The 25,634-nt window shown below is 39.2% G+C and overlaps 19 non-coding genes across 19 annotated transcripts; 10 read left to right on the forward strand and 9 right to left on the reverse strand.

Moving 5' to 3' along the window:
* Positions 1 to 1,816: 1,816 nt before the first annotated feature.
* TRNAQ-CUG (transfer RNA glutamine (anticodon CUG)) lies at positions 1,817 to 1,888 on the reverse strand. Its single transcript has one exon. It is a non-coding gene; the product is annotated as a tRNA-Gln (tRNA).
* A 259-nt stretch (positions 1,889 to 2,147) lies between these two features.
* Positions 2,148 to 2,219, forward strand: TRNAQ-UUG (transfer RNA glutamine (anticodon UUG)). The gene has a single exon. It is a non-coding gene; the product is annotated as a tRNA-Gln (tRNA).
* Positions 2,220 to 3,132: 913 nt separating this feature from the next.
* On the reverse strand, positions 3,133 to 3,204 carry TRNAQ-CUG (transfer RNA glutamine (anticodon CUG)). The gene has a single exon. It is a non-coding gene; the product is annotated as a tRNA-Gln (tRNA).
* A 2,371-nt stretch (positions 3,205 to 5,575) lies between these two features.
* Positions 5,576 to 5,647, forward strand: TRNAQ-UUG (transfer RNA glutamine (anticodon UUG)). Its single transcript has one exon. It is a non-coding gene; the product is annotated as a tRNA-Gln (tRNA).
* Positions 5,648 to 6,560: 913 nt separating this feature from the next.
* On the reverse strand, positions 6,561 to 6,632 carry TRNAQ-CUG (transfer RNA glutamine (anticodon CUG)). Its single transcript has one exon. It is a non-coding gene; the product is annotated as a tRNA-Gln (tRNA).
* A 259-nt stretch (positions 6,633 to 6,891) lies between these two features.
* On the forward strand, positions 6,892 to 6,963 carry TRNAQ-UUG (transfer RNA glutamine (anticodon UUG)). Its single transcript has one exon. It is a non-coding gene; the product is annotated as a tRNA-Gln (tRNA).
* Positions 6,964 to 7,876: 913 nt separating this feature from the next.
* On the reverse strand, positions 7,877 to 7,948 carry TRNAQ-CUG (transfer RNA glutamine (anticodon CUG)). The gene has a single exon. It is a non-coding gene; the product is annotated as a tRNA-Gln (tRNA).
* A 2,370-nt stretch (positions 7,949 to 10,318) lies between these two features.
* On the forward strand, positions 10,319 to 10,390 carry TRNAQ-UUG (transfer RNA glutamine (anticodon UUG)). The gene has a single exon. It is a non-coding gene; the product is annotated as a tRNA-Gln (tRNA).
* Positions 10,391 to 11,303: 913 nt separating this feature from the next.
* TRNAQ-CUG (transfer RNA glutamine (anticodon CUG)) lies at positions 11,304 to 11,375 on the reverse strand. The gene has a single exon. It is a non-coding gene; the product is annotated as a tRNA-Gln (tRNA).
* Positions 11,376 to 11,634: 259 nt separating this feature from the next.
* On the forward strand, positions 11,635 to 11,706 carry TRNAQ-UUG (transfer RNA glutamine (anticodon UUG)). Its single transcript has one exon. It is a non-coding gene; the product is annotated as a tRNA-Gln (tRNA).
* A 913-nt stretch (positions 11,707 to 12,619) lies between these two features.
* Positions 12,620 to 12,691, reverse strand: TRNAQ-CUG (transfer RNA glutamine (anticodon CUG)). The gene has a single exon. It is a non-coding gene; the product is annotated as a tRNA-Gln (tRNA).
* A 2,370-nt stretch (positions 12,692 to 15,061) lies between these two features.
* TRNAQ-UUG (transfer RNA glutamine (anticodon UUG)) lies at positions 15,062 to 15,133 on the forward strand. Its single transcript has one exon. It is a non-coding gene; the product is annotated as a tRNA-Gln (tRNA).
* Positions 15,134 to 16,377: 1,244 nt separating this feature from the next.
* TRNAQ-UUG (transfer RNA glutamine (anticodon UUG)) lies at positions 16,378 to 16,449 on the forward strand. The gene has a single exon. It is a non-coding gene; the product is annotated as a tRNA-Gln (tRNA).
* Positions 16,450 to 17,362: 913 nt separating this feature from the next.
* Positions 17,363 to 17,434, reverse strand: TRNAQ-CUG (transfer RNA glutamine (anticodon CUG)). The gene has a single exon. It is a non-coding gene; the product is annotated as a tRNA-Gln (tRNA).
* Positions 17,435 to 19,804: 2,370 nt separating this feature from the next.
* Positions 19,805 to 19,876, forward strand: TRNAQ-UUG (transfer RNA glutamine (anticodon UUG)). The gene has a single exon. It is a non-coding gene; the product is annotated as a tRNA-Gln (tRNA).
* Positions 19,877 to 20,789: 913 nt separating this feature from the next.
* Positions 20,790 to 20,861, reverse strand: TRNAQ-CUG (transfer RNA glutamine (anticodon CUG)). Its single transcript has one exon. It is a non-coding gene; the product is annotated as a tRNA-Gln (tRNA).
* Positions 20,862 to 21,120: 259 nt separating this feature from the next.
* On the forward strand, positions 21,121 to 21,192 carry TRNAQ-UUG (transfer RNA glutamine (anticodon UUG)). Its single transcript has one exon. It is a non-coding gene; the product is annotated as a tRNA-Gln (tRNA).
* A 913-nt stretch (positions 21,193 to 22,105) lies between these two features.
* On the reverse strand, positions 22,106 to 22,177 carry TRNAQ-CUG (transfer RNA glutamine (anticodon CUG)). The gene has a single exon. It is a non-coding gene; the product is annotated as a tRNA-Gln (tRNA).
* A 2,370-nt stretch (positions 22,178 to 24,547) lies between these two features.
* TRNAQ-UUG (transfer RNA glutamine (anticodon UUG)) lies at positions 24,548 to 24,619 on the forward strand. The gene has a single exon. It is a non-coding gene; the product is annotated as a tRNA-Gln (tRNA).
* Positions 24,620 to 25,634: the final 1,015 nt, after the last annotated feature.

The raw sequence follows: 25,634 nt of genomic DNA on the forward strand, positions 1-25,634 counted from the left end.
CTTGATATTAGACATTGATTGGAAACGACATAAAAAATCCTGACACATATTGTAAGCGGACATAAAATGACCTATATTAGCTAATATAAGTAAACAGACATCACTCCCCCCTCCCCACAAAAAGGGATGTATGCGTACACAAAAAATAAAAATGAAAAACAAGCAACTACTGCAGTTAAAATCTAAAAATGTAAATTCAGTTACATGATCATGACTCGGAAGGGGAAGTTAAAAAGTAAAAAAACACAAGGTAGGAGAGAGGTTAGCTTTACATGCCATGAGGGAGGAAGAGGTCTTCCAAGCACTGTTGTGTATGTTGGTCAATCCCTCTGAAACGCAAAAGGGATGTGCACATAGAAATCAAAGCAGAGTCATCCAGAGAGACTATTTAATTCTTTTTTTTTCAAATTCTCAAAAGGAAGCTGCTATCAAATTGAACTATTCATCACAGCCACTGCTAGGAAATCTATGTGCATAAAATGACAATACACCCAAAGGAAAACAAAATATAGCTATAACATGTCAGATTACTAAATTCAGAGTCCAGCCTACTAACCATTAGACCATGGAACCTAAATACTTCCGCAAATGCTGAACTTCATTATGCCAAAACAGAGGCAGTCAGAAACAATATTTAATATTGCTTAATCATATGCCTCAAGAGGAAGAATTTGATCTACATGCTCTATAAAGCACAGAGATTGCTATAGCACAACGTCAATCGACAACATCGCTGTGTTTGTATGATATCAGTCAATTGGGACTATGAATCTGTACAAATTGTAAATGTGCTCTATATTGCCATTTCTGATTCAACGCTCTCAGGTGCATCTTGCAGGGGTTCCATGGTGTAATGGTTAGCACTTTGGACTTTGAATACAAGTTCAAGTCTCGGTGGAACCGTTATCTTGCTCTTACACTCCATTTTCTAATTTCTCAAATTACAATTCAACAGAGTTAATATTCAGAAGTTCAGTCGACTCAGGTAGCCGTTTTCACACTCTCTCTCTCTCTGCACGACATTACATTTAAATGCACTTTGGTGCCTGATACCAATACAGTGATGCAACTACATATCGTTAATGTACAATCCCTAAGGTCAATCAGAGTGGGCACCCAGATATCTCTCAGAAACATTTTCCACAGATGAATAATGTCCAACCTTAACTCTATGAAAAGAAAAATGTACACACTATGTGCAGTAGATTCCATGCTCACTGGAACATGCAGAAACAACATTGATGTGAAAAGATTGGAAAAAGCCCTATTTTATTAACATTAAAAAATGTTATACAATTATTTTGGTGAATCATATTCACTTTCACAATCATTCCTATGTTTCAAGCAATTTGATGGTCTTATTAAATGTGTAAAAAATGTAATTCTTTGAGTTGACAAACTGTATGGAGAGCAAACTTTTTATAACTTACAAGAGTTATGAGTTCTAGAAAGTAGTGCATTTACTGATCAAGTGCCCTTGTTTAAATGTACTTACTTTATTTGGATCACACCTTTCTCGAAAGAAGAAATAAACTCTAAATTATCAGGAAACAATTCAACTGATTTTAGAGGCCTCCTGGGCTTTCAATGCAAATCGCTGAGATCAAAAGCCAGTTTAATAGCCATTATACCTTGGAGCTTTGGAGATATGAGAGTGGGCAGTTTCTTTGTGGCAAAAGAGAGTCATCCCCAGACCCAGAAACTATTAATATTCTTTGGTCAAAGAAGACTGCCATCAAAGTGGGCTTTAAAGCAAAGCTATTGCTGTTATATCTATCTGCAAATGAAAGGCAACTCTAAAAGAGAAGCAGCCCCAAGGTCCCACCGAGACTTGAACTCGGATCGCTGGATTCAGAGTCCAGAGTGCTAACCATTACTCCATGGAACCCACATATTCAGTAGCATGATGCACTTCATTCTGGAAAAACAGAGCACATCAGAGAAAATATGTAATATTCCTATATCATTAGACTCCAGAGGAAGAATTTAATCCAAATGAGACATGAAGCCAATACTTTGCGATTGCACAGCATCCAACAGCAACAGTGCTGCTTCGATATAATATCAGTAAACGGTTACTATAGGTCAGTAAAAATCTTGACTGTGCCCTATATTCTCATTGCCCTTATGAAGCTCTGCTCAACAAGGGTTCCATGGTGTAATGGTTAGCACTTTGGACTTTGAATCCAGCGATCCGAGTTCAAGTCTCGGTGGAACCTCTCTCTTGCTCTAACACACTTTGTCTCCTTGTTGTCTTAAATTATAGGCCAAAGATAGTAATATTCATTAGGTTAGTGGTGTAGGGTATTCATTTTCGCTCTCACTCTCTGGCATAACTTTTCATAAAAATCCACTTTTGTGCCTAGCACCTTAACCTTTATGCATTTTTTTTAAATGTATGAACAGTGAGGTCATTCTGAGTCGATGGGCAGATCTGCATCGGAAACATACATAAAAGATTTGAAATTTTCAAACTTAACTCAATGTTAAGAAACATGCTCAATCTGTGACCCAATGGATTCTCTATTTACTTGAAGATGCAGCAACAACATTAATAATACCATTTTGGGAAAAGCAGCTCTATTGTATCGCCATTCTCTTTCAAAATTGTTAAAGGGTTAATCCTATGAAAAGCGACCACATTCAGAATCAATGATATTAATCAAGCGTCTTAACAGTCTTTACATGTTTGTAAAATGAAGGTATCAGTTTGAGATGAAAAATAGAACGAAGAACACACTTTTCTTAATTCACAAAAGGCCTGAGGTGTATAAATACTGTTTGTACCGACCAAGGGCCCATTCGTGAATGTACTTACTTTAGTTGGATCATACCTTTCTTCAAAGAAGACATCCACAATAAACGATAAGGGAAAGGTTCGACTGATGGTAAACTCTTACAGAGATTTGAATGCAAATTATTGGATTCAACCTCCAGGGTGCTACCATTACACCATGGGTCTTTCACACCACAGAAAGTGGTGGGTTTCATTGTGGCTAAAGAGCGTCATCCATGGAAAATCTTTCTTTTTTCAAATGCACCCAGGGAATAATGCTATGAAAGTGGGCGACACAGCAGCGTCATTGCTATTAAAACAAGACACTGAGAGGAAAACAAACACAGTAATTCCCAAGGTCCCACCGAGATTTGAACTCGGATCGCTGGATTCAGAGTCCAGAGTGCTAACCATTACACCATGGAACCTACATACTTAGTGACATGATGAACGTCATTGCAGCAAAAAAAGCGCCTTTTAGAGAATGTATGCAATATTCTTTTATCTTATGCCTCCAGAGGAAGAATCCTATCCAAATGAGCTGTAAAGCAAAGAGTTTGCTATTGCGCAACAACCAACTAAACAGTTCCACATTTGCATAATATCCGTGGGCTAGGAATATGAGTTTGTTAAAATGATGCATGAGATCTCGATTCTCATTTCTGTTACAACTCTGTCAGGTTGCACCAGCAAGGGGCCCATGGTGTAATGGTTAGCAAAGAACATTACTGAAGGGGCCCTCGGCCAGCCAGAAAGCCAAAATGGAGAGAACGGGCATGAACTGGTTGTGAATGAGCTTCAAAATGCGTTCACAGGTAATTGAACTGGTGATCTACTCAGTTTATACACCTGGAACTCCTGTCAATAGCAACAGTCGGCAGCTGGGTTGCCAGACATTTCGTCGAAAAAAATTTGTCGACAGGACAATTGGTCGAAACCATTTGGTCGAAAACCAAATGGTCGAATTGCTTTTGTTTTTTATTTTCACATTTTTTTTTTGGGGGGTGGGGGTTGGGGGGGTCCCCGCCAACCCCCTTTTTTTCTAAAAACCCCTTTTTTTCCCTAAACTACAACCTAAAAAATATATATATAAATAAATAAAAAAATCGACCATTTGGCTTTCGACCAAATTACGTCGACCAAATGTCTTTCGACGAAATGTCCGGACAGCGGCAGCTGGTCTGTGTCAATAATGGCAATTTGATTTTGCCATTTTCACAACTCCCTAATAAATGAACAAAATGTTCCATTTGTAGGCACAGTTACATGCTATGGTATGTATACCATGCTTAATAACCACCATAGGAGGCTCAGAGCACCATCCGCATTCTTACGTACAAAACATGTAAGGAAATAATCAGATCTTTTGCTCTGCAGGAGTCAGGCTTCTTTAAAGCCTGACAAAGTGGCAGAGTGCCATTGTAAACTGAGGCATGATGAAACCATGCCCAAGAACCCAGGCAGGTTAAACCCTTCCACTCATGCCCCTAGGCCCCGAACGTCCACGAACGGCCAGGTTCTATAGACAGGGCAGCTGGCATGGATTATGGACACTTTTAACATAGGGTGGTTTTTCAACCTTATCTCCTCTGGGAGCAAAGCGCTGGACAGGGTTTCCTGTACGTTTTTGAGGTTCGCAGGGATCTATGTGTGGATGTTTCTTGGTGTGAAAAGCATGACACCTTTTGGGGTGACACCAGGCTCTTCTGGGAGTTAATTTGCATAATCTCTACTTTCTATTTTATGTGACATGGGCTGCAGTTACATTGTTCTGTTAATAGAGGGCAACACACAGGTCATAGTTCCAAACAGGGGTGCACGGTCTGCTTGCTAGCTTACATTTACAGTTCTATTTGGGATTCACCGCCTTTTCATAAACTGAGTACTCTTCCGGAGTATTTCTAACTTATGTAGGTGTTTTGGGGGTGTTACGTGCCTTTTTTTTGACTGCTGCAAACCACTTGATATTAGACATTGATTGGAAACGACATAAAAAATCCTGACACATATTGTAAGCGGACATAAAATGACCTATATTAGCTAATATAAGTAAACAGACATCACTCCCCCCTCCCCACAAAAAGGGATGTATGCGTACACAAAAAATAAAAATGAAAAACAAGCAACTACTGCAGTTAAAATCTAAAAATGTAAATTCAGTTACATGATCATGACTCGGAAGGGGAAGTTAAAAAGTAAAAAAACACAAGGTAGGAGAGAGGTTAGCTTTACATGCCATGAGGGAGGAAGAGGTCTTCCAAGCACTGTTGTGTATGTTGGTCAATCCCTCTGAAACGCAAAAGGGATGTGCACATAGAAATCAAAGCAGAGTCATCCAGAAAGACTATTTAATTCTTTTTTTTTCAAATTCTCAAAAGGAAGCTGCTATCAAATTGAACTATTCATCACAGCCACTGCTAGGAAATCTATGTGCATAAAATGACAATACACCCAAAGGAAAACAAAATATAGCTATAACATGTCAGATTACTAAATTCAGAGTCCAGCCTACTAACCATTAGACCATGGAACCTAAATACTTCCGCAAATGCTGAACTTCATTATGCCAAAACAGAGGCAGTCAGAAACAATATTTAATATTGCTTAATCATATGCCTCAAGAGGAAGAATTTGATCTACATGCTCTATAAAGCACAGAGATTGCTATAGCACAACGTCAATCGACAACATCGCTGTGTTTGTATGATATCAGTCAATTGGGACTATGAATCTGTACAAATTGTAAATGTGCTCTATATTGCCATTTCTGATTCAACGCTCTCAGGTGCATCTTGCAGGGGTTCCATGGTGTAATGGTTAGCACTTTGGACTTTGAATCCAACGATCCGAGTTCAAGTCTCGGTGGAACCGTAATCTTGCTCTTACACTCCATTTTCTAATTTCTCAAAATACAATTCAACAGAGTTAATATTCAGAAGTTCAGTCCACTCAGGTAGCCGTTTTCACACTCTCTCTCTCTCTGCACGACATTACATTTAAATGCACTTTGGTGCCTGATACCAATACAGTGATGCAACTACATATCGTTAATGTACAATCCCTAAGGTCAATCAGAGTGGGCACCCAGATATCTCTCAGAAACATTTTCCACAGATGAATAATGTCCAACCTTAACTCTATGAAAAGAAAAATGTACACACTATGTGCAGTAGATTCTCTGCTCACTGGAACATGCAGAAACAACATTGATGTGAAAAGATTGGAAAAAGCCCTATTTTATTAACATTAAAAAATGTTATACAATTATTTTGGTGAATCATATTCACTTTCACAATCATTCCTATGTTTCAAGCAATTTGATGGTCTTATTAAATGTGTAAAAAATGTAATTCTTTGAGTTGACAAACTGTATGGAGAGCAAACTTTTTATAACTTACAAGAGTTATGAGTTCTAGAAAGTAGTGCATTTACTGATCAAGTGCCCTTGTTTAAATGTACTTACTTTATTTGGATCACACCTTTCTCGAAAGAAGAAATAAACTCTAAATTATCAGGAAACAATTCAACTGATTTTAGAGGCCTCCTGGGCTTTCAATGCAAATCGCTGAGATCAAAAGCCAGTTTAATAGCCATTATACCTTGGAGCTTTGGAGATATGAGAGTGGGCAGTTTCTTTGTGGCAAAAGAGAGTCATCCCCAGACCCAGAAACTATTAATATTCTTTGGTCAAAGAAGACTGCCATCAAAGTCGGCTGTAAAGCAAAGCTATTGCTGTTATATCTATCTGCAAATGAAAGGCAACTCTAAAAGAGAAGCAGCCCCAAGGTCCCACCGAGACTTGAACTCGGATCGCTGGATTCAGAGTCCAGAGTGCTAACCATTACTCCATGGAACCCACATATTCAGTAGCATGATGCACTTCATTCTGGAAAAACAGAGCACATCAGAGAAAATATGTAATATTCCTATATCATTAGACTCCAGAGGAAGAATTTAATCCAAATGAGACATGAAGCCAATACTTTGCGATTGCACAGCATCCAACAGCAACAGTGCTGCTTCGATATAATATCAGTAAACGGTTACTATAGGTCAGTAAAAATCTTGACTGTGCCCTATATTCTCATTGCCCTTATGAAGCTCTGCTCAACAAGGGTTCCATGGTGTAATGGTTAGCACTTTGGACTTTGAATCCAGCGATCCGAGTTCAAGTCTCGGTGGAACCTCTCTCTTGCTCTAACACACTTTGTCTCCTTGTTGTCTTAAATTATAGGCCAAAGATAGTAATATTCATAAGGTTAGTGGTGTAGGGTGTTCATTTTCGCTCTCACTCTCTGGCATAACTTTTCATAAAAATCCACTTTTGTGCCTAGCACCTTAACCTTTATGCATTTTTTTTAAATGTATGAACAGTGAGGTCATTCTGAGTCGATGGGCAGATCTGCATCGGAAACATACATAAAAGATTTGAAATTTTCAAACTTAACTCAATGTTAAGAAACATGCTCAATCTGTGACCCAATGGATTCTCTTTTTACTTGAAGATGCAGCAACAACATTAATAATACCATTTTGGGAAAAGCAGCTCTATTGTATCGCCATTCTCTTTCAAAATTGTTAAAGGGTTAATCCTATGAAAAGCGACCACATTCAGAATCAATGATATTAATCAAGCGTCTTAACAGTCTTTACATGTTTGTAAAATGAAGGTATCAGTTTGAGATGAAAAATAGAACGAAGAACACACTTTTCTTAATTCACAAAAGGCCTGAGGTGTATAAATACTGTTTGTACCGACCAAGGGCCCATTCGTGAATGTACTTACTTTAGTTGGATCATACCTTTCTTCAAAGAAGACATCCACAATAAACGATAAGGGAAAGGTTCGACTGATGGTAAACTCTTACAGAGATTTGAATGCAAATTATTGGATTCAACCTCCAGGGTGCTACCATTACACCATGGGTCTTTCACACCACAGAAAGTGGTGGGTTTCATTGTGGCTAAAGAGCGTCATCCATGGAAAATCTTTCTTTTTTCAAATGCACCCAGGGAATAATGCTATGAAAGTGGGCGACACAGCAGCGTCATTGCTATTAAAACAAGACACTGAGAGGAAAACAAACACAGTAATTCCCAAGGTCCCACCGAGATTTGAACTCGGATCGCTGGATTCAGAGTCCAGAGTGCTAACCATTACACCATGGAACCTACATACTTAGTGACATGATGAACGTCATTGCAGCAAAAAAAGCGCCTTTTAGAGAATGTATGCAATATTCTTTTATCTTATGCCTCCAGAGGAAGAATCCTATCCAAATGAGCTGTAAAGCAAAGAGTTTGCTATTGCGCAACAACCAACTAAACAGTTCCACATTTGCATAATATCCGTGGGCTAGGAATATGAGTTTGTTAAAATGATGCATGAGATCTCGATTCTCATTTCTGTTACAACTCTGTCAGGTTGCACCAGCAAGGGGCCCATGGTGTAATGGTTAGCAAAGAACATTACTGAAGGGCCCCTCGGCCAGCCAGAAAGCCAAAATGGAGAGAACGGGCATGAACTGGTTGTGAATGAGCTTCAAAATGCGTTCACAGGTAATTGAACTGGTGATCTACTCAGTTTATACACCTGGAACTCCTGTCAATAGCAACAGTCGGCAGCTGGGTTGCCAGACATTTCGTCGAAAAAAATTTGTCGACAGGACAATTGGTCGAAACCATTTGGTCGAAAACCAAATGGTCGAATTGCTTTTGTTTTTTATTTTCACATTTTTTTTTTGGGGTTGGGGGTTGGGGGGGTCCCCGCCAACCCCCTTTTTTTCTAAAAACCCCTTTTTTTCCCTAAACTACAACCTAAAAAATATATATATAAATAAATAAAAAAATCGACCATTTGGCTTTCGACCAAATTACGTCGACCAAATGTCTTTCGACGAAATGTCCGGACAGCGGCAGCTGGTCTGTGTCAATAATGGCAATTTGATTTTGCCATTTTCACAACTCCCTAATAAATGAACAAAATGTTCCATTTGTAGGCACAGTTACATGCTATGGTATGTATACCATGCTTAATAACCACCATAGGAGGCTCAGAGCACCATCCGCATTCTTACGTACAAAACATGTAAGGAAATAATCAGATCTTTTGCTCTGCAGGAGTCAGGCTTCTTTAAAGCCTGACAAAGTGGCAGAGTGCCATTGTAAACTGAGGCATGATGAAACCATGCCCAAGAACCCAGGCAGGTTAAACCCTTCCACTCATGCCCCTAGGCCCCGAACGTCCACGAACGGCCAGGTTCTATAGACAGGGCAGCTGGCATGGATTATGGACACTTTTAACATAGGGTGGTTTTTCAACCTTATCTCCTCTGGGAGCAAAGCGCTGGACAGGGTTTCCTGTACGTTTTTGAGGTTCGCAGGGATCTATGTGTGGATGTTTCTTGGTGTGAAAAGCATGACACCTTTTGGGGTGACACCAGGCTCTTCTGGGAGTTAATTTGCATAATCTCTACTTTCTATTTTATGTGACATGGGCTGCAGTTACATTGTTCTGTTAATAGAGGGCAACACACAGGTCATAGTTCCAAACAGGGGTGCACGGTCTGCTTGCTAGCTTACATTTACAGTTCTATTTGGGATTCACCGCCTTTTCATAAACTGAGTACTCTTCCGGAGTATTTCTAACTTATGTAGGTGTTTTGGGGGTGTTACGTGCCTTTTTTTTGACTGCTGCAAACCACTTGATATTAGACATTGATTGGAAACGACATAAAAAATCCTGACACATATTGTAAGCGGACATAAAATGACCTATATTAGCTAATATAAGTAAACAGACATCACTCCCCCCTCCCCACAAAAAGGGATGTATGCGTACACAAAAAATAAAAATGAAAAACAAGCAACTACTGCAGTTAAAATCTAAAAATGTAAATTCAGTTACATGATCATGACTCGGAAGGGGAAGTTAAAAAGTAAAAAAACACAAGGTAGGAGAGAGGTTAGCTTTACATGCCATGAGGGAGGAAGAGGTCTTCCAAGCACTGTTGTGTATGTTGGTCAATCCCTCTGAAACGCAAAAGGGATGTGCACATAGAAATCAAAGCAGAGTCATCCAGAGAGACTATTTAATTCTTTTTTTTTCAAATTCTCAAAAGGAAGCTGCTATCAAATTGAACTATTCATCACAGCCACTGCTAGGAAATCTATGTGCATAAAATGACAATACACCCAAAGGAAAACAAAATATAGCTATAACATGTCAGATTACTAAATTCAGAGTCCAGCCTACTAACCATTAGACCATGGAACCTAAATACTTCCGCAAATGCTGAACTTCATTATGCCAAAACAGAGGCAGTCAGAAACAATATTTAATATTGCTTAATCATATGCCTCAAGAGGAAGAATTTGATCTACATGCTCTATAAAGCACAGAGATTGCTATAGCACAACGTCAATCGACAACATCGCTGTGTTTGTATGATATCAGTCAATTGGGACTATGAATCTGTACAAATTGTAAATGTGCTCTATATTGCCATTTCTGATTCAACGCTCTCAGGTGCATCTTGCAGGGGTTCCATGGTGTAATGGTTAGCACTTTGGACTTTGAATCCAACGATCCAAGTTCAAGTCTCGGTGGAACCGTAATCTTGCTCTTACACTCCATTTTCTAATTTCTCAAATTACAATTCAACAGAGTTAATATTCAGAAGTTCAGTCGACTCAGGTAGCCGTTTTCACACTCTCTCTCTCTCTGCACGACATTACATTTAAATGCACTTTGGTGCCTGATACCAATACAGTGATGCAACTACATATCGTTAATGTACAATCCCTAAGGTCAATCAGAGTGGGCACCCAGATATCTCTCAGAAACATTTTCCACAGATGAATAATGTCCAACCTTAACTCTATGAAAAGAAAAATGTACACACTATGTGCAGTAGATTCTCTGCTCACTGGAACATGCAGAAACAACATTGATGTGAAAAGATTGGAAAAAGCCCTATTTTATTAACATTAAAAAATGTTATACAATTATTTTGGTGAATCATATTCACTTTCACAATCATTCCTATGTTTCAAGCAATTTGATGGTCTTATTAAATGTGTAAAAAATGTAATTCTTTGAGTTGACAAACTGTATGGAGAGCAAACTTTTTATAACTTACAAGAGTTATGAGTTCTAGAAAGTAGTGCATTTACTGATCAAGTGCCCTTGTTTAAATGTACTTACTTTATTTGGATCACACCTTTCTCGAAAGAAGAAATAAACTCTAAATTATCAGGAAACAATTCAACTGATTTTAGAGGCCTCCTGGGCTTTCAATGCAAATCGCTGAGATCAAAAGCCAGTTTAATAGCCATTATACCTTGGAGCTTTGGAGATATGAGAGTGGGCAGTTTCTTTGTGGCAAAAGAGAGTCATCCCCAGACCCAGAAACTATTAATATTCTTTGGTCAAAGAAGACTGCCATCAAAGTGGGCTGTAAAGCAAAGCTATTGCTGTTATATCTATCTGCAAATGAAAGGCAACTCTAAAAGAGAAGCAGCCCCAAGGTCCCACCGAGACTTGAACTCGGATCGCTGGATTCAGAGTCCAGAGTGCTAACCATTACTCCATGGAACCCACATATTCAGTAGCATGATGCACTTCATTCTGGAAAAACAGAGCACATCAGAGAAAATATGTAATATTCCTATATCATTAGACTCCAGAGGAAGAATTTAATCCAAATGAGACATGAAGCCAATACTTTGCGATTGCACAGCATCCAACAGCAACAGTGCTGCTTCGATATAATATCAGTAAACGGTTACTATAGGTCAGTAAAAATCTTGACTGTGCCCTATATTCTCATTGCCCTTATGAAGCCCTGCTCAACAAGGGTTCCATGGTGTAATGGTTAGCACTTTGGACTTTGAATCCAGCGATCCGAGTTCAAGTCTCGGTGGAACCTCTCTCTTGCTCTAACACACTTTGTCTCCTTGTTGTCTTAAATTATAGGCCAAAGATAGTAATATTCATAAGGTTAGTGGTGTAGGGTATTCATTTTCGCTCTCACTCTCTGGCATAACTTTTCATAAAAATCCACTTTTGTGCCTAGCACCTTAACCTTTATGCATTTTTTTTAAATGTATGAACAGTGAGGTCATTCTGAGTCGATGGGCAGATCTGCATCGGAAACATACATAAAAGATTTGAAATTTTCAAACTTAACTCAATGTTAAGAAACATGCTCAATCTGTGACCCAATGGATTCTCTTTTTACTTGAAGATGCAGCAACAACATTAATAATACCATTTTGGGAAAAGCAGCTCTATTGTATCGCCATTCTCTTTCAAAATTGTTAAAGGGTTAATCCTATGAAAAGCGACCACATTCAGAATCAATGATATTAATCAAGCGTCTTAACAGTCTTTACATGTTTGTAAAATGAAGGTATCAGTTTGAGATGAAAAATAGAACGAAGAACACACTTTTCTTAATTCACAAAAGGCCTGAGGTGTATAAATACTGTTTGTACCGACCAAGGGCCCATTCGTGAATGTACTTACTTTAGTTGGATCATACCTTTCTTCAAAGAAGACATTCACAATAAACGATAAGGGAAAGGTTCGACTGATGGTAAACTCTTACAGAGATTTGAATGCAAATTATTGGATTCAACCTCCAGGGTGCTACCATTACACCATGGGTCTTTCACACCACAGAAAGTGGTGGGTTTCATTGTGGCTAAAGAGCGTCATCCATGCAAAATCTTTCTTTTTTCAAATGCACCCAGGGAATAATGCTATGAAAGTGGGCGACACAGCAGCGTCATTGCTATTAAAACAAGACACTGAGAGGAAAACAAACACAGTAATTCCCAAGGTCCCACCGAGATTTGAACTCGGATCGCTGGATTCAGAGTCCAGAGTGCTAACCATTACACCATGGAACCTACATACTTAGTGACATGATGAACGTCATTGCAGCAAAAAAAGCGCCTTTTAGAGAATGTATGCAATATTCTTTTATCTTATGCCTCCAGAGGAAGAATCCTATCCAAATGAGCTGTAAAGCAAAGAGTTTGCTATTGCGCAACAACCAACTAAACAGTTCCACATTTGCATAATATCCGTGGGCTAGGAATATGAGTTTGTTAAAATGATGCATGAGATCTCGATTCTCATTTCTGTTACAACTCTGTCAGGTTGCACCAGCAAGGGGCCCATGGTGTAATGGTTAGCAAAGAACATTACTGAAGGGCCCCTCGGCCAGCCAGAAAGCCAAAATGGAGAGAACGGGCATAACTGGTTGTGAATGAGCTTCAAAATGCGTTCACAGGTAATTGAACTGGTGATCTACTCAGTTTATACACCTGGAACTCCTGTCAATAGCAACAGTCGGCAGCTGGGTTGCCAGACATTTCGTCGAAAAAAATTTGTCGACAGGACAATTGGTCGAAACCATTTGGTCGAAAACCAAATGGTCGAATTGCTTTTGTTTTTTATTTTCACATTTTTTTTTTGGGGGGTGGGGGTTGGGGGGGTCCCCGCCAACCCCCTTTTTTTCTAAAAACCCCTTTTTTTCCCTAAACTACAACCTAAAAAATATATATATAAATAAATAAAAAAATCGACCATTTGGCTTTCGACCAAATTACGTCGACCAAATGTCTTTCGACGAAATGTCCGGACAGCGGCAGCTGGTCTGTGTCAATAATGGCAATTTGATTTTGCCATTTTCACAACTCCCTAATAAATGAACAAAATGTTCCATTTGTAGGCACAGTTACATGCTATGGTATGTATACCATGCTTAATAACCACCATAGGAGGCTCAGAGCACCATTCGCATTCTTACGTACAAAACATGTAAGGAAATAATCAGATCTTTTGCTCTGCAGGAGTCAGGCTTCTTTAAAGCCTGACAAAGTGGCAGAGTGCCATTGTAAACTGAGGCATGATGAAACCATGCCCAAGAACCCAGGCAGGTTAAACCCTTCCACTCATGCCCCTAGGCCCCGAACGTCCACGAACGGCCAGGTTCTATAGACAGGGCAGCTGGCATGGATTATGGACACTTTTAACATAGGGTGGTTTTTCAACCTTATCTCCTCTGGGAGCAAAGCGCTGGACAGGGTTTCCTGTACGTTTTTGAGGTTCGCAGGGATCTATGTGTGGATGTTTCTTGGTGTGAAAAGCATGACACCTTTTGGGGTGACACCAGGCTCTTCTGGGAGTTAATTTGCATAATCTCTACTTTCTATTTTATGTGACATGGGCTGCAGTTACATTGTTCTGTTAATAGAGGGCAACACACAGGTCATAGTTCCAAACAGGGGTGCACGGTCTGCTTGCTAGCTTACATTTACAGTTCTATTTGGGATTCACCGCCTTTTCATAAACTGAGTACTCTTCCGGAGTATTTCTAACTTATGTAGGTGTTTTGGGGGTGTTACGTGCCTTTTATTTGACTGCTGCAAACCACTTGATATTAGACATTGATTGGAAACGACATAAAAAATCCTGACACATATTGTAAGCGGACATAAAATGACCTATATTAGCTAATATAAGTAAACAGACATCACTCCCCCCTCCCCACAAAAAGGGATGTATGCGTACACAAAAAATAAAAATGAAAAACAAGCAACTACTGCAGTTAAAATCTAAAAATGTAAATTCAGTTACATGATCATGACTCGGAAGGGGAAGTTAAAAAGTAAAAAAACACAAGGTAGGAGAGAGGTTAGCTTTACATGCCATGAGGGAGGAAGAGGTCTTCCAAGCACTGTTGTGTATGTTGGTCAATCCCTCTGAAACGCAAAAGGGATGTGCACATAGAAATCAAAGCAGAGTCATCCAGAGAGACTATTTAATTCTTTTTTTTTCAAATTCTCAAAAGGAAGCTGCTATCAAATTGAACTATTCATCACAGCCACTGCTAGGAAATCTATGTGCATAAAATGACAATACACCCAAAGGAAAACAAAATATAGCTATAACATGTCAGATTACTAAATTCAGAGTCCAGCCTACTAACCATTAGACCATGGAACCTAAATACTTCCGCAAATGCTGAACTTCATTATGCCAAAACAGAGGCAGTCAGAAACAATATTTAATATTGCTTAATCATATGCCTCAAGAGGAAGAATTTGATCTACATGCTCTATAAAGCACAGAGATTGCTATAGCACAACGTCAATCGACAACATCGCTGTGTTTGTATGATATCAGTCAATTGGGACTATGAATCTGTACAAATTGTAAATGTGCTCTATATTGCCATTTCTGATTCAACGCTCTCAGGTGCATCTTGCAGGGGTTCCATGGTGTAATGGTTAGCACTTTGGACTTTGAATCCAACGATCCGAGTTCAAGTCTCGGTGGAACCGTAATCTTGCTCTTACACTCCATTTTCTAATTTCTCAAATTACAATTCAACAGAGTTAATATTCAGAAGTTCAGTCGACTCAGGTAGCCGTTTTCACACTCTCTCTCTCTCTGCACGACATTACATTTAAATGCACTTTGGTGCCTGATACCAATACAGTGATGCAACTACATATCGTTAATGTACAATCCCTAAGGTCAATCAGAGTGGGCACCCAGATATCTCTCAGAAACATTTTCCACAGATGAATAATGTCCAACCTTAACTCTATGAAAAGAAAAATGTACACACTATGTGCAGTAGATTCTCTGCTCACTGGAACATGCAGAAACAACATTGATGTGAAAAGATTGGAAAAAGCCCTATTTTATTAACATTAAAAAATGTTATACAATTATTTTGGTGAATCATATTCACTTTCACAATCATTCCTATGTTTCAAGCAATTTGATGGTCTTATTAAATGTGTAAAAAATGTAATTCTTTGAGTTGACAAACTGTATGGAGAGCAAACTTTTTATAACTTACAAGAGTTATGAGTTCTAGAAAGTAGTGCATTTACTGATCAAGTGCCCTTGTTTAAATGTACTTACTTTATTTGGATCACACCTTTCTCGAAAGAAGAAATAAACTCTAAATTATCAGGAAACAATTCAACTGATTTTAGAGGCCTCCTGGGCTTTCAATGCAAATCGCTGAGATCAAAAGCCAGTTTAATAGCCATTATACCTTGGAGCTTTGGAGATATGAGAGTGGGCAGTTTCTTTGTGGCAAAAGAGAGTCATCCCCAGACCCAGAAACTATTAATATTCTTTGGTCAAAGAAGACTGCCATCAAAGTGGGCTGTAAAGCAAAGCTATTGCTGTTATATCTATCTGCAAATGAAAGGCAACTCTAAAAGAGAAGCAGCCCCAAGGTCCCACCGATACTTGAACTCGGATCGCTGGATTCAGAGTCCAGAGTGCTAACCATTACTCCATGGAACCCACATATTCAGTAGCATGATGCACTTCATTCTGGAAAAACAGAGCACATCAGAGAAAATATGTAATATTCCTATATCATTAGACTCCAGAGGAAGAATTTAATCCAAATGAGACATGAAGCCAATACTTTGCGATTGCACAGCATCCAACAGCAACAGTGCTGCTTCGATATAATATCAGTAAACGGTTACTATAGGTCAGTAAAAATCTTGACTGTGCCCTATATTCTCATTGCCCTTATGAAGCTCTGCTCAACAAGGGTTCCATGGTGTAATGGTTAGCACTTTGGACTTTGAATCCAGCGATCCGAGTTCAAGTCTCGGTGGAACCTCTCTCTTGCTCTAACACACTTTGTCTCCTTGTTGTCTTAAATTATAGGCCAAAGATAGTAATATTCATAAGGTTAGTGGTGTAGGGTATTCATTTTCGCTCTCACTCTCTGGCATAACTTTTCATAAAAATCCACTTCTGTGCCTAGCACCTTAACCTTTATGCATTTTTTTTAAATGTATGAACAGTGAGGTCATTCTGAGTCGATGGGCAGATCTGCATCGGAAACATACATAAAAGATTTGAAATTTTCAAACTTAACTCAATGTTAAGAAACATGCTCAATCTGTGACCCAATGGATTCTCTTTTTACTTGAAGATGCAGCAACAACATTAATAATACCATTTTGGGAAAAGCAGCTCTATTGTATCGCCATTCTCTTTCAAAATTGTTAAAGGGTTAATCCTATGAAAAGCGACCACATTCAGAATCAATGATATTAATCAAGCGTCTTAACAGTCTTTACATGTTTGTAAAATGAAGGTATCAGTTTGAGATGAAAAATAGAACGAAGAACACACTTTTCTTAATTCACAAAAGGCCTGAGGTGTATAAATACTGTTTGTACCGACCAAGGGCCCATTCGTGAATGTACTTACTTTAGTTGGATCATACCTTTCTTCAAAGAAGACATCCACAATAAACGATAAGGGAAAGGTTCGACTGATGGTAAACTCTTACAGAGATTTGAATGCAAATTATTGGATTCAACCTCCAGGGTGCTACCATTACACCATGGGTCTTTCACACCACAGAAAGTGGTGGGTTTCATTGTGGCTAAAGAGCGTCATCCATGGAAAATCTTTCTTTTTTCAAATGCACCCAGGGAATAATGCTATGAAAGTGGGCGACACAGCAGCGTCATTGGTATTAAAACAAGACAGTGAGAGGAAAACAAACACAGTAATTCCCAAGGTCCCACCGAGATTTGAACTCGGATCGCTGGATTCAGAGTCCAGAGTGCTAACCATTACACCATGGAACCTACATACTTAGTGACATGATGAACGTCATTGCAGCAAAAAAAGCGCCTTTTAGAGAATGTATGCAATATTCTTTTATCTTATGCCTCCAGAGGAAGAATCCTATCCAAATGAGCTGTAAAGCAAAGAGTTTGCTATTGTGCAACAACCAACTAAACAGTTCCACATTTGCATAATATCCGTGGGCTAGGAATATGAGTTTGTTAAAATGATGCATGAGATCTCGATTCTCATTTCTGTTACAACTCTGTCAGGTTGCACCAGCAAGGGGCCCATGGTGTAATGGTTAGCAAAGAACATTACTGAAGGGCCCCTCGGCCAGCCAGAAAGCCAAAATGGAGAGAACGGGCATGAACTGGTTGTGAATGAGCTTCAAAATGCGTTCACAGGTAATTGAACTGGTGATCTACTCAGTTTATACACCTGGAACTCCTGTCAATAGCAACAGTCGGCAGCTGGGTTGCCAGACATTTCGTCGAAAAAAATTTGTCGACAGGACAATTGGTCGAAACCATTTGGTCGAAAACCAAATGGTCGAATTGCTTTTGTTTTTTATTTTCACATTTTTTTTTTGGGGGGTGGGGGTTGGGGGGGTCCCCGCCAACCCCCTTTTTTTCTAAAAACCCCTTTTTTTCCCTAAACTACAACCTAAAAAATATATATATAAATAAATAAAAAAATCGACCATTTGGCTTTCGACCAAATTACGTCGACCAAATGTCTTTCGACGAAATGTCCGGACAGCGGCAGCTGGTCTGTGTCAATAATGGCAATTTGATTTTGCCATTTTCACAACTCCCTAATAAATGAACAAAATGTTCCATTTGTAGGCACAGTTACATGCTATGGTATGTATACCATGCTTAATAACCACCATAGGAGGCTCAGAGCACCATCCGCATTCTTACGTACAAAACATGTAAGGAAATAATCAGATCTTTTGCTCTGCAGGAGTCAGGCTTCTTTAAAGCCTGACAAAGTGGCAGAGTGCCATTGTAAACTGAGGCATGATGAAACCATGCCCAAGAACCCAGGCAGGTTAAACCCTTCCACTCATGCCCCTAGGCCCCGATCGGCCACGAACGGCCAGGTTCTATAGACAGGGCAGCTGGCATGGATTATGGACACTTTTAACATAGGGTGGTTTTTCAACCTTATCTCCTCTGGGAGCAAAGCGCTGGACAGGGTTTCCTGTACGTTTTTGAGGTTCGCAGGGATCTATGTGTGGATGTTTCTTGGTGTGAAAAGCATGACACCTTTTGGGGTGACACCAGGCTCTTCTGGGAGTTAATTTGCATAATCTCTACTTTCTATTTTATGTGACATGGGCTGCAGTTACATTGTTCTGTTAATAGAGGGCAACACACAGGTCATAGTTCCAAACAGGGGTGCACGGTCTGCTTGCTAGCTTACATTTACAGTTCTATTTGGGATTCACCGCCTTTTCATAAACTGAGTACTCTTCCGGAGTATTTCTAACTTATGTAGGTGTTTTGGGGGTGTTACGTGCCTTTTTTTTGACTGCTGCAAACCACTTGATATTAGACATTGATTGGAAACGACATAAAAAATCCTGACACATATTGTAAGCGGACATAAAATGACCTATATTAGCTAATATAAGTAAACAGACATCACTCCCCCCTCCCCACAAAAAGGGATGTATGCGTACACAAAAAATAAAAATGAAAAACAAGCAACTACTGCAGTTAAAATCTAAAAATGTAAATTCAGTTACATGATCATGACTCGGAAGGGGAAGTTAAAAAGTAAAAAAACACAAGGTAGGAGAGAGGTTAGCTTTACATGCCATGAGGGAGGAAGAGGTCTTCCAAGCACTGTTGTGTATGTTGGTCAATCCCTCTGAAACGCAAAAGGGATGTGCACATAGAAATCAAAGCAGAGTCATCCAGAGAGACTATTTAATTCTTTTTTTTCAAATTCTCAAAAGGAAGCTGCTATCAAATTGAACTATTCATCACAGCCACTGCTAGGAAATCTATGTGCATAAAATGACAATACACCCAAAGGAAAACAAAATATAGCTATAACATGTCAGATTACTAAATTCAGAGTCCAGCCTACTAACCATTAGACCATGGAACCTAAATACTTCCGCAAATGCTGAACTTCATTATGCCAAAACAGAGGCAGTCAGAAACAATATTTAATATTGCTTAATCATATGCCTCAAGAGGAAGAATTTGATCTACATGCTCTATAAAGCACAGAGATTGCTATAGCACAACGTCAATCGACAACATCGCTGTGTTTGTATGATATCAGTCAATTGGGACTATGAATCTGTACAAATTGTAAATGTGCTCTATATTGCCATTTCTGATTCAACGCTCTCAGGTGCATCTTGCAGGGGTTCCATGGTGTAATGGTTAGCACTTTGGACTTTGAATCCAACGATCCGAGTTCAAGTCTCGGTGGAACCGTTATCTTGCTCTTACACTCCATTTTCTAATTTCTCCAATTACAATTCAACAGAGTTGATATTCAGAAGTTCAGTCGACTCAGGTAGCCGTTTTCACACTCTCTCTCTCTCTGCACGACATTACATTTAAATGCACTTTGGTGCCTGATACCAATACAGTGATGCAACTACATATCGTTAATGTACAATCCCTAAGGTCAATCAGAGTGGGCACCCAGATATCTCTCAGAAACATTTTCCACAGATGAATAATGTCCAACCTTAACTCTATGAAAAGAAAAATGTACACACTATGTGCAGTAGATTCTCTGCTCACTGGAACATGCAGAAACAACATTGATGTGAAAAGATTGGAAAAAGCCCTATTTTATTAACATTAAAAAATGTTATACAATTATTTTGGTGAATCATATTCACTTTCACAATCATTCCTATGTTTCAAGCAATTTGATGGTCTTATTAAATGTGTAAAAAATGTAATTCTTTGAGTTGACAAACTGTATGGAGAGCAAACTTTTTATAACTTACAAGAGTTATGAGTTCTAGAAAGTAGTGCATTTACTGATCAAGTGCCCTTGTTTAAATGTACTTACTTTATTTGGATCACACCTTTCTCGAAAGAAGAAATAAACTCTAAATTATCAGGAAACAATTCAACTGATTTTAGAGGCCTCCTGGGCTTTCAATGCAAATCGCTGAGATCAAAAGCCAGTTTAATAGCCATTATACCTTGGAGCTTTGGAGATATGAGAGTGGGCAGTTTCTTTGTGGCAAAAGAGAGTCATCCCCAGACCCAGAAACTATTAATATTCTTTGGTCAAAGAAGACTGCCATCAAAGTGGGCTGTAAAGCAAAGCTATTGCTGTTATATCTATCTGCAAATGAAAGGCAACTCTAAAAGAGAAGCAGCCCCAAGGTCCCACCGAGACTTGAACTCGGATCGCTGGATTCAGAGTCCAGAGTGCTAACCATTACTCCATGGAACCCACATATTCAGTAGCATGATGCACTTCATTCTGGAAAAACAGAGCACATCAGAGAAAATATGTAATATTCCTATATCATTAGACTCCAGAGGAAGAATTTAATCCAAATGAGACATGAAGCCAATACTTTGCGATTGCACAGCATCCAACAGCAACAGTGCTGCTTCGATATAATATCAGTAAACGGTTACTATAGGTCAGTAAAAATCTTGACTGTGCCCTATATTCTCATTGCCCTTATGAAGCTCTGCTCAACAAGGGTTCCATGGTGTAATGGTTAGCACTTTGGACTTTGAATCCAGCGATCCGAGTTCAAGTCTCGGTGGAACCTCTCTCTTGCTCTAACACACTTTGTCTCCTTGTTGTCTTAAATTATAGGCCAAAGATAGTAATATTCATAAGGTTAGTGGTGTAGGGTATTCATTTTCGCTCTCACTCTCTGGCATAACTTTTCATAAAAATCCACTTTTGTGCCTAGCACCTTAACCTTTATGCATTTTTTTTAAATGTATGAACAGTGAGGTCATTCTGAGTCGATGGGCAGATCTGCATCGGAAACATACATAAAAGATTTGAAATTTTCAAACTTAACTCAATGTTAAGAAACATGCTCAATCTGTGACCCAATGGATTCTCTTTTTACTTGAAGATGCAGCAACAACATTAATAATACCATTTTGGGAAAAGCAGCTCTATTGTATCGCCATTCTCTTTCAAAATTGTTAAAGGGTTAATCCTATGAAAAGCGACCACATTCAGAATCAATGATATTAATCAAGCGTCTTAACAGTCTTTACATGTTTGTAAAATGAAGGTATCAGTTTGAGATGAAAAATAGAACGAAGAACACACTTTTCTTAATTCACAAAAGGCCTGAGGTGTATAAATACTGTTTGTACCGACCAAGGGCCCATTCGTGAATGTACTTACTTTAGTTGGATCATACCTTTCTTCAAAGAAGACATCCACAATAAACGATAAGGGAAAGGTTCGACTGATGGTAAACTCTTACAGAGATTTGAATGCAAATTATTGGATTCAACCTCCAGGGTGCTACCATTACACCATGGGTCTTTCACACCACAGAAAGTGGTGGGTTTCATTGTGGCTAAAGAGCGTCATCCATGGAAAATCTTTCTTTTTTCAAATGCACCCAGGGAATAATGCTATGAAAGTGGGCGACACAGCAGCGTCATTGCTATTAAAACAAGACACTGAGAGGAAAACAAACACAGTAATTCCCAAGGTCCCACCGAGATTTGAACTCGGATCGCTGGATTCAGAGTCCAGAGTGCTAACCATTACACCATGGAACCTACATACTTAGTGACATGATGAACGTCATTGCAGCAAAAAAAGCGCCTTTTAGAGAATGTATGCAATATTCTTTTATCTTATGCCTCCAGAGGAAGAATCCTATCCAAATGAGCTGTAAAGCAAAGAGTTTGCTATTGCGCAACAACCAACTAAACAGTTCCACATTTGCATAATATCCGTGGGCTAGGAATATGAGTTTGTTAAAATGATGCATGAGATCTCGATTCTCATTTCTGTTACAACTCTGTCAGGTTGCACCAGCAAGGGGCCCATGGTGTAATGGTTAGCAAAGAACATTACTGAAGGGCCCCTCGGCCAGCCAGAAAGCCAAAATGGAGAGAACGGGCATAACTGGTTGTGAATGAGCTTCAAAATGCGTTCACAGGTAATTGAACTGGTGATCTACTCAGTTTATACACCTGGAACTCCTGTCAATAGCAACAGTCGGCAGCTGGGTTGCCAGACATTTCGTCGAAAAAAATTTGTCGACAGGACAATTGGTCGAAACCATTTGGTCGAAAACCAAATGGTCGAATTGCTTTTGTTTTTTATTTTCACATTTTTTTTTTGGGGGGTGGGGGTTGGGGGGGTCCCCGCCAACCCCCTTTTTTTCTAAAAACCCCTTTTTTTCCCTAAACTACAACCTAAAAAATATATATATAAATAAATAAAAAAATCGACCATTTGGCTTTCGACCAAATTACGTCGACCAAATGTCTTTCGACGAAATGTCCGGACAGCGGCAGCTGGTCTGTGTCAATAATGGCAATTTGATTTTGCCATTTTCACAACTCCCTAATAAATGAACAAAATGTTCCATTTGTAGGCACAGTTACATGCTATGGTATGTATACCATGCTTAATAACCACCATAGGAGGCTCAGAGCACCATCCGCATTCTTACGTACAAAACATGTAAGGAAATAATCAGATCTTTTGCTCTGCAGGAGTCAGGCTTCTTTAAAGCCTGACAAAGTGGCAGAGTGCCATTGTAAACTGAGGCATGATGAAACCATGCCCAAGAACCCAGGCAGGTTAAACCCTTCCACTCATGCCCCTAGGCCCCGAACGTCCACGAACGGCCAGGTTCTATAGACAGGGCAGCTGGCATGGATTATGGACACTTTTAACATAGGGTGGTTTTTCAACCTTATCTCCTCTGGGAGCAAAGCGCTGGACAGGGTTTCCTGTACGTTTTTGAGGTTCGCAGGGATCTATGTGTGGATGTTTCTTGGTGTGAAAAGCATGACACCTTTTGGGGTGACACCAGGCTCTTCTGGGAGTTAATTTGCATAATCTCTACTTTCTATTTTATGTGACATGGGCTGCAGTTACATTGTTCTGTTAATAGAGGGCAACACACAGGTCATAGTTCCAAACAGGGGTGCACGGTCTGCTTGCTAGCTTACATTTACAGTTCTATTTGGGATTCACCGCCTTTTCATAAACTGAGTACTCTTCCGGAGTATTTCTAACTTATGTAGGTGTTTTGGGGGTGTTACGTGCCTTTTATTTGACTGCTGCAAACCACTTGATATTAGACATTGATTGGAAACGACATAAAAAATCCTGACACATATTGTAAGCGGACATAAAATGACCTATATTAGCTAATATAAGTAAACAGACATCACTCCCCCCTCCCCACAAAAAGGGATGTATGCGTACACAAAAAATAAAAATGAAAAACAAGCAACTACTGCAGTTAAAATCTAAAAATGTAAATTCAGTTACATGATCATGACTCGGAAGGGGAAGTTAAAAAGTAAAAAAACACAAGGTAGGAGAGAGGTTAGCTTTACATGCCATGAGGGAGGAAGAGGTCTTCCAAGCACTGTTGTGTATGTTGGTCAATCCCTCTGAAACGCAAAAGGGATGTGCACATAGAAATCAAAGCAGAGTCATCCAGAGAGACTATTTAATTCTTTTTTTTTCAAATTCTCAAAAGGAAGCTGCTATCAAATTGAACTATTCATCACAGCCACTGCTAGGAAATCTATGTGCATAAAATGACAATACACCCAAAGGAAAACAAAATATAGCTATAACATGTCAGATTACTAAATTCAGAGTCCAGCCTACTAACCATTAGACCATGGAACCTAAATACTTCCGCAAATGCTGAACTTCATTATGCCAAAACAGAGGCAGTCAGAAACAATATTTAATATTGCTTAATCATATGCCTCAAGAGGAAGAATTTGATCTACATGCTCTATAAAGCACAGAGATTGCTATAGCACAACGTCAATCGACAACATCGCTGTGTTTGTATGATATCAGTCAATTGGGACTATGAATCTGTACAAATTGTAAATGTGCTCTATATTGCCATTTCTGATTCAACGCTCTCAGGTGCATCTTGCAGGGGTTCCATGGTGTAATGGTTAGCACTTTGGACTTTGAATCCAACGATCCGAGTTCAAGTCTCGGTGGAACCGTAATCTTGCTCTTACACTCCATTTTCTAATTTCTCAAATTACAATTCAACAGAGTTAATATTCAGAAGTTCAGTCGACTCAGGTAGCCGTTTTCACACTCTCTCTCTCTCTGCACGACATTACATTTAAATGCACTTTGATGCCTGATACCAATACAGTGATGCAACTACATATCGTTAATGTACAATCCCTAAGGTCAATCAGAGTGGGCACCCAGATATCTCTCAGAAACATTTTCCACAGATGAATAATGTCCAACCTTAACTCTATGAAAAGAAAAATGTACACACTATGTGCAGTAGATTCTCTGCTCACTGGAACATGCAGAAACAACATTGATGTGAAAAGATTGGAAAAAGCCCTATTTTATTAACATTAAAAAATGTTATACAATTATTTTGGTGAATCATATTCACTTTCACAATCATTCCTATGTTTCAAGCAATTTGATGGTCTTATTAAATGTGTAAAAAATGTAATTCTTTGAGTTGACAAACTGTATGGAGAGCAAACTTTTTATAACTTACAAGAGTTATGAGTTCTAGAAAGTAGTGCATTTACTGATCAAGTGCCCTTGTTTAAATGTACTTACTTTATTTGGATCACACCTTTCTCGAAAGAAGAAATAAACTCTAAATTATCAGGAAACAATTCAACTGATTTTAGAGGCCTCCTGGGCTTTCAATGCAAATCGCTGAGATCAAAAGCCAGTTTAATAGCCATTATACCTTGGAGCTTTGGAGATATGAGAGTGGGCAGTTTCTTTGTGGCAAAAGAGAGTCATCCCCAGACCCAGAAACTATTAATATTCTTTGGTCAAAGAAGACTGCCATCAAAGTGGGCTGTAAAGCAAAGCTATTGCTGTTATATCTATCTGCAAATGAAAGGCAACTCTAAAAGAGAAGCAGCCCCAAGGTCCCACCGATACTTGAACTCGGATCGCTGGATTCAGAGTCCAGAGTGCTAACCATTACTCCATGGAACCCACATATTCAGTAGCATGATGCACTTCATT

The sequence above is a fragment of the Ambystoma mexicanum genome, chromosome 5p, assembly GCF_040938575.1.
Source record: "Ambystoma mexicanum isolate Mex_15411 chromosome 5p, UKY_AmexF1_1, whole genome shotgun sequence".
Taxonomy (NCBI): domain Eukaryota; kingdom Metazoa; phylum Chordata; class Amphibia; order Caudata; family Ambystomatidae; genus Ambystoma; species Ambystoma mexicanum.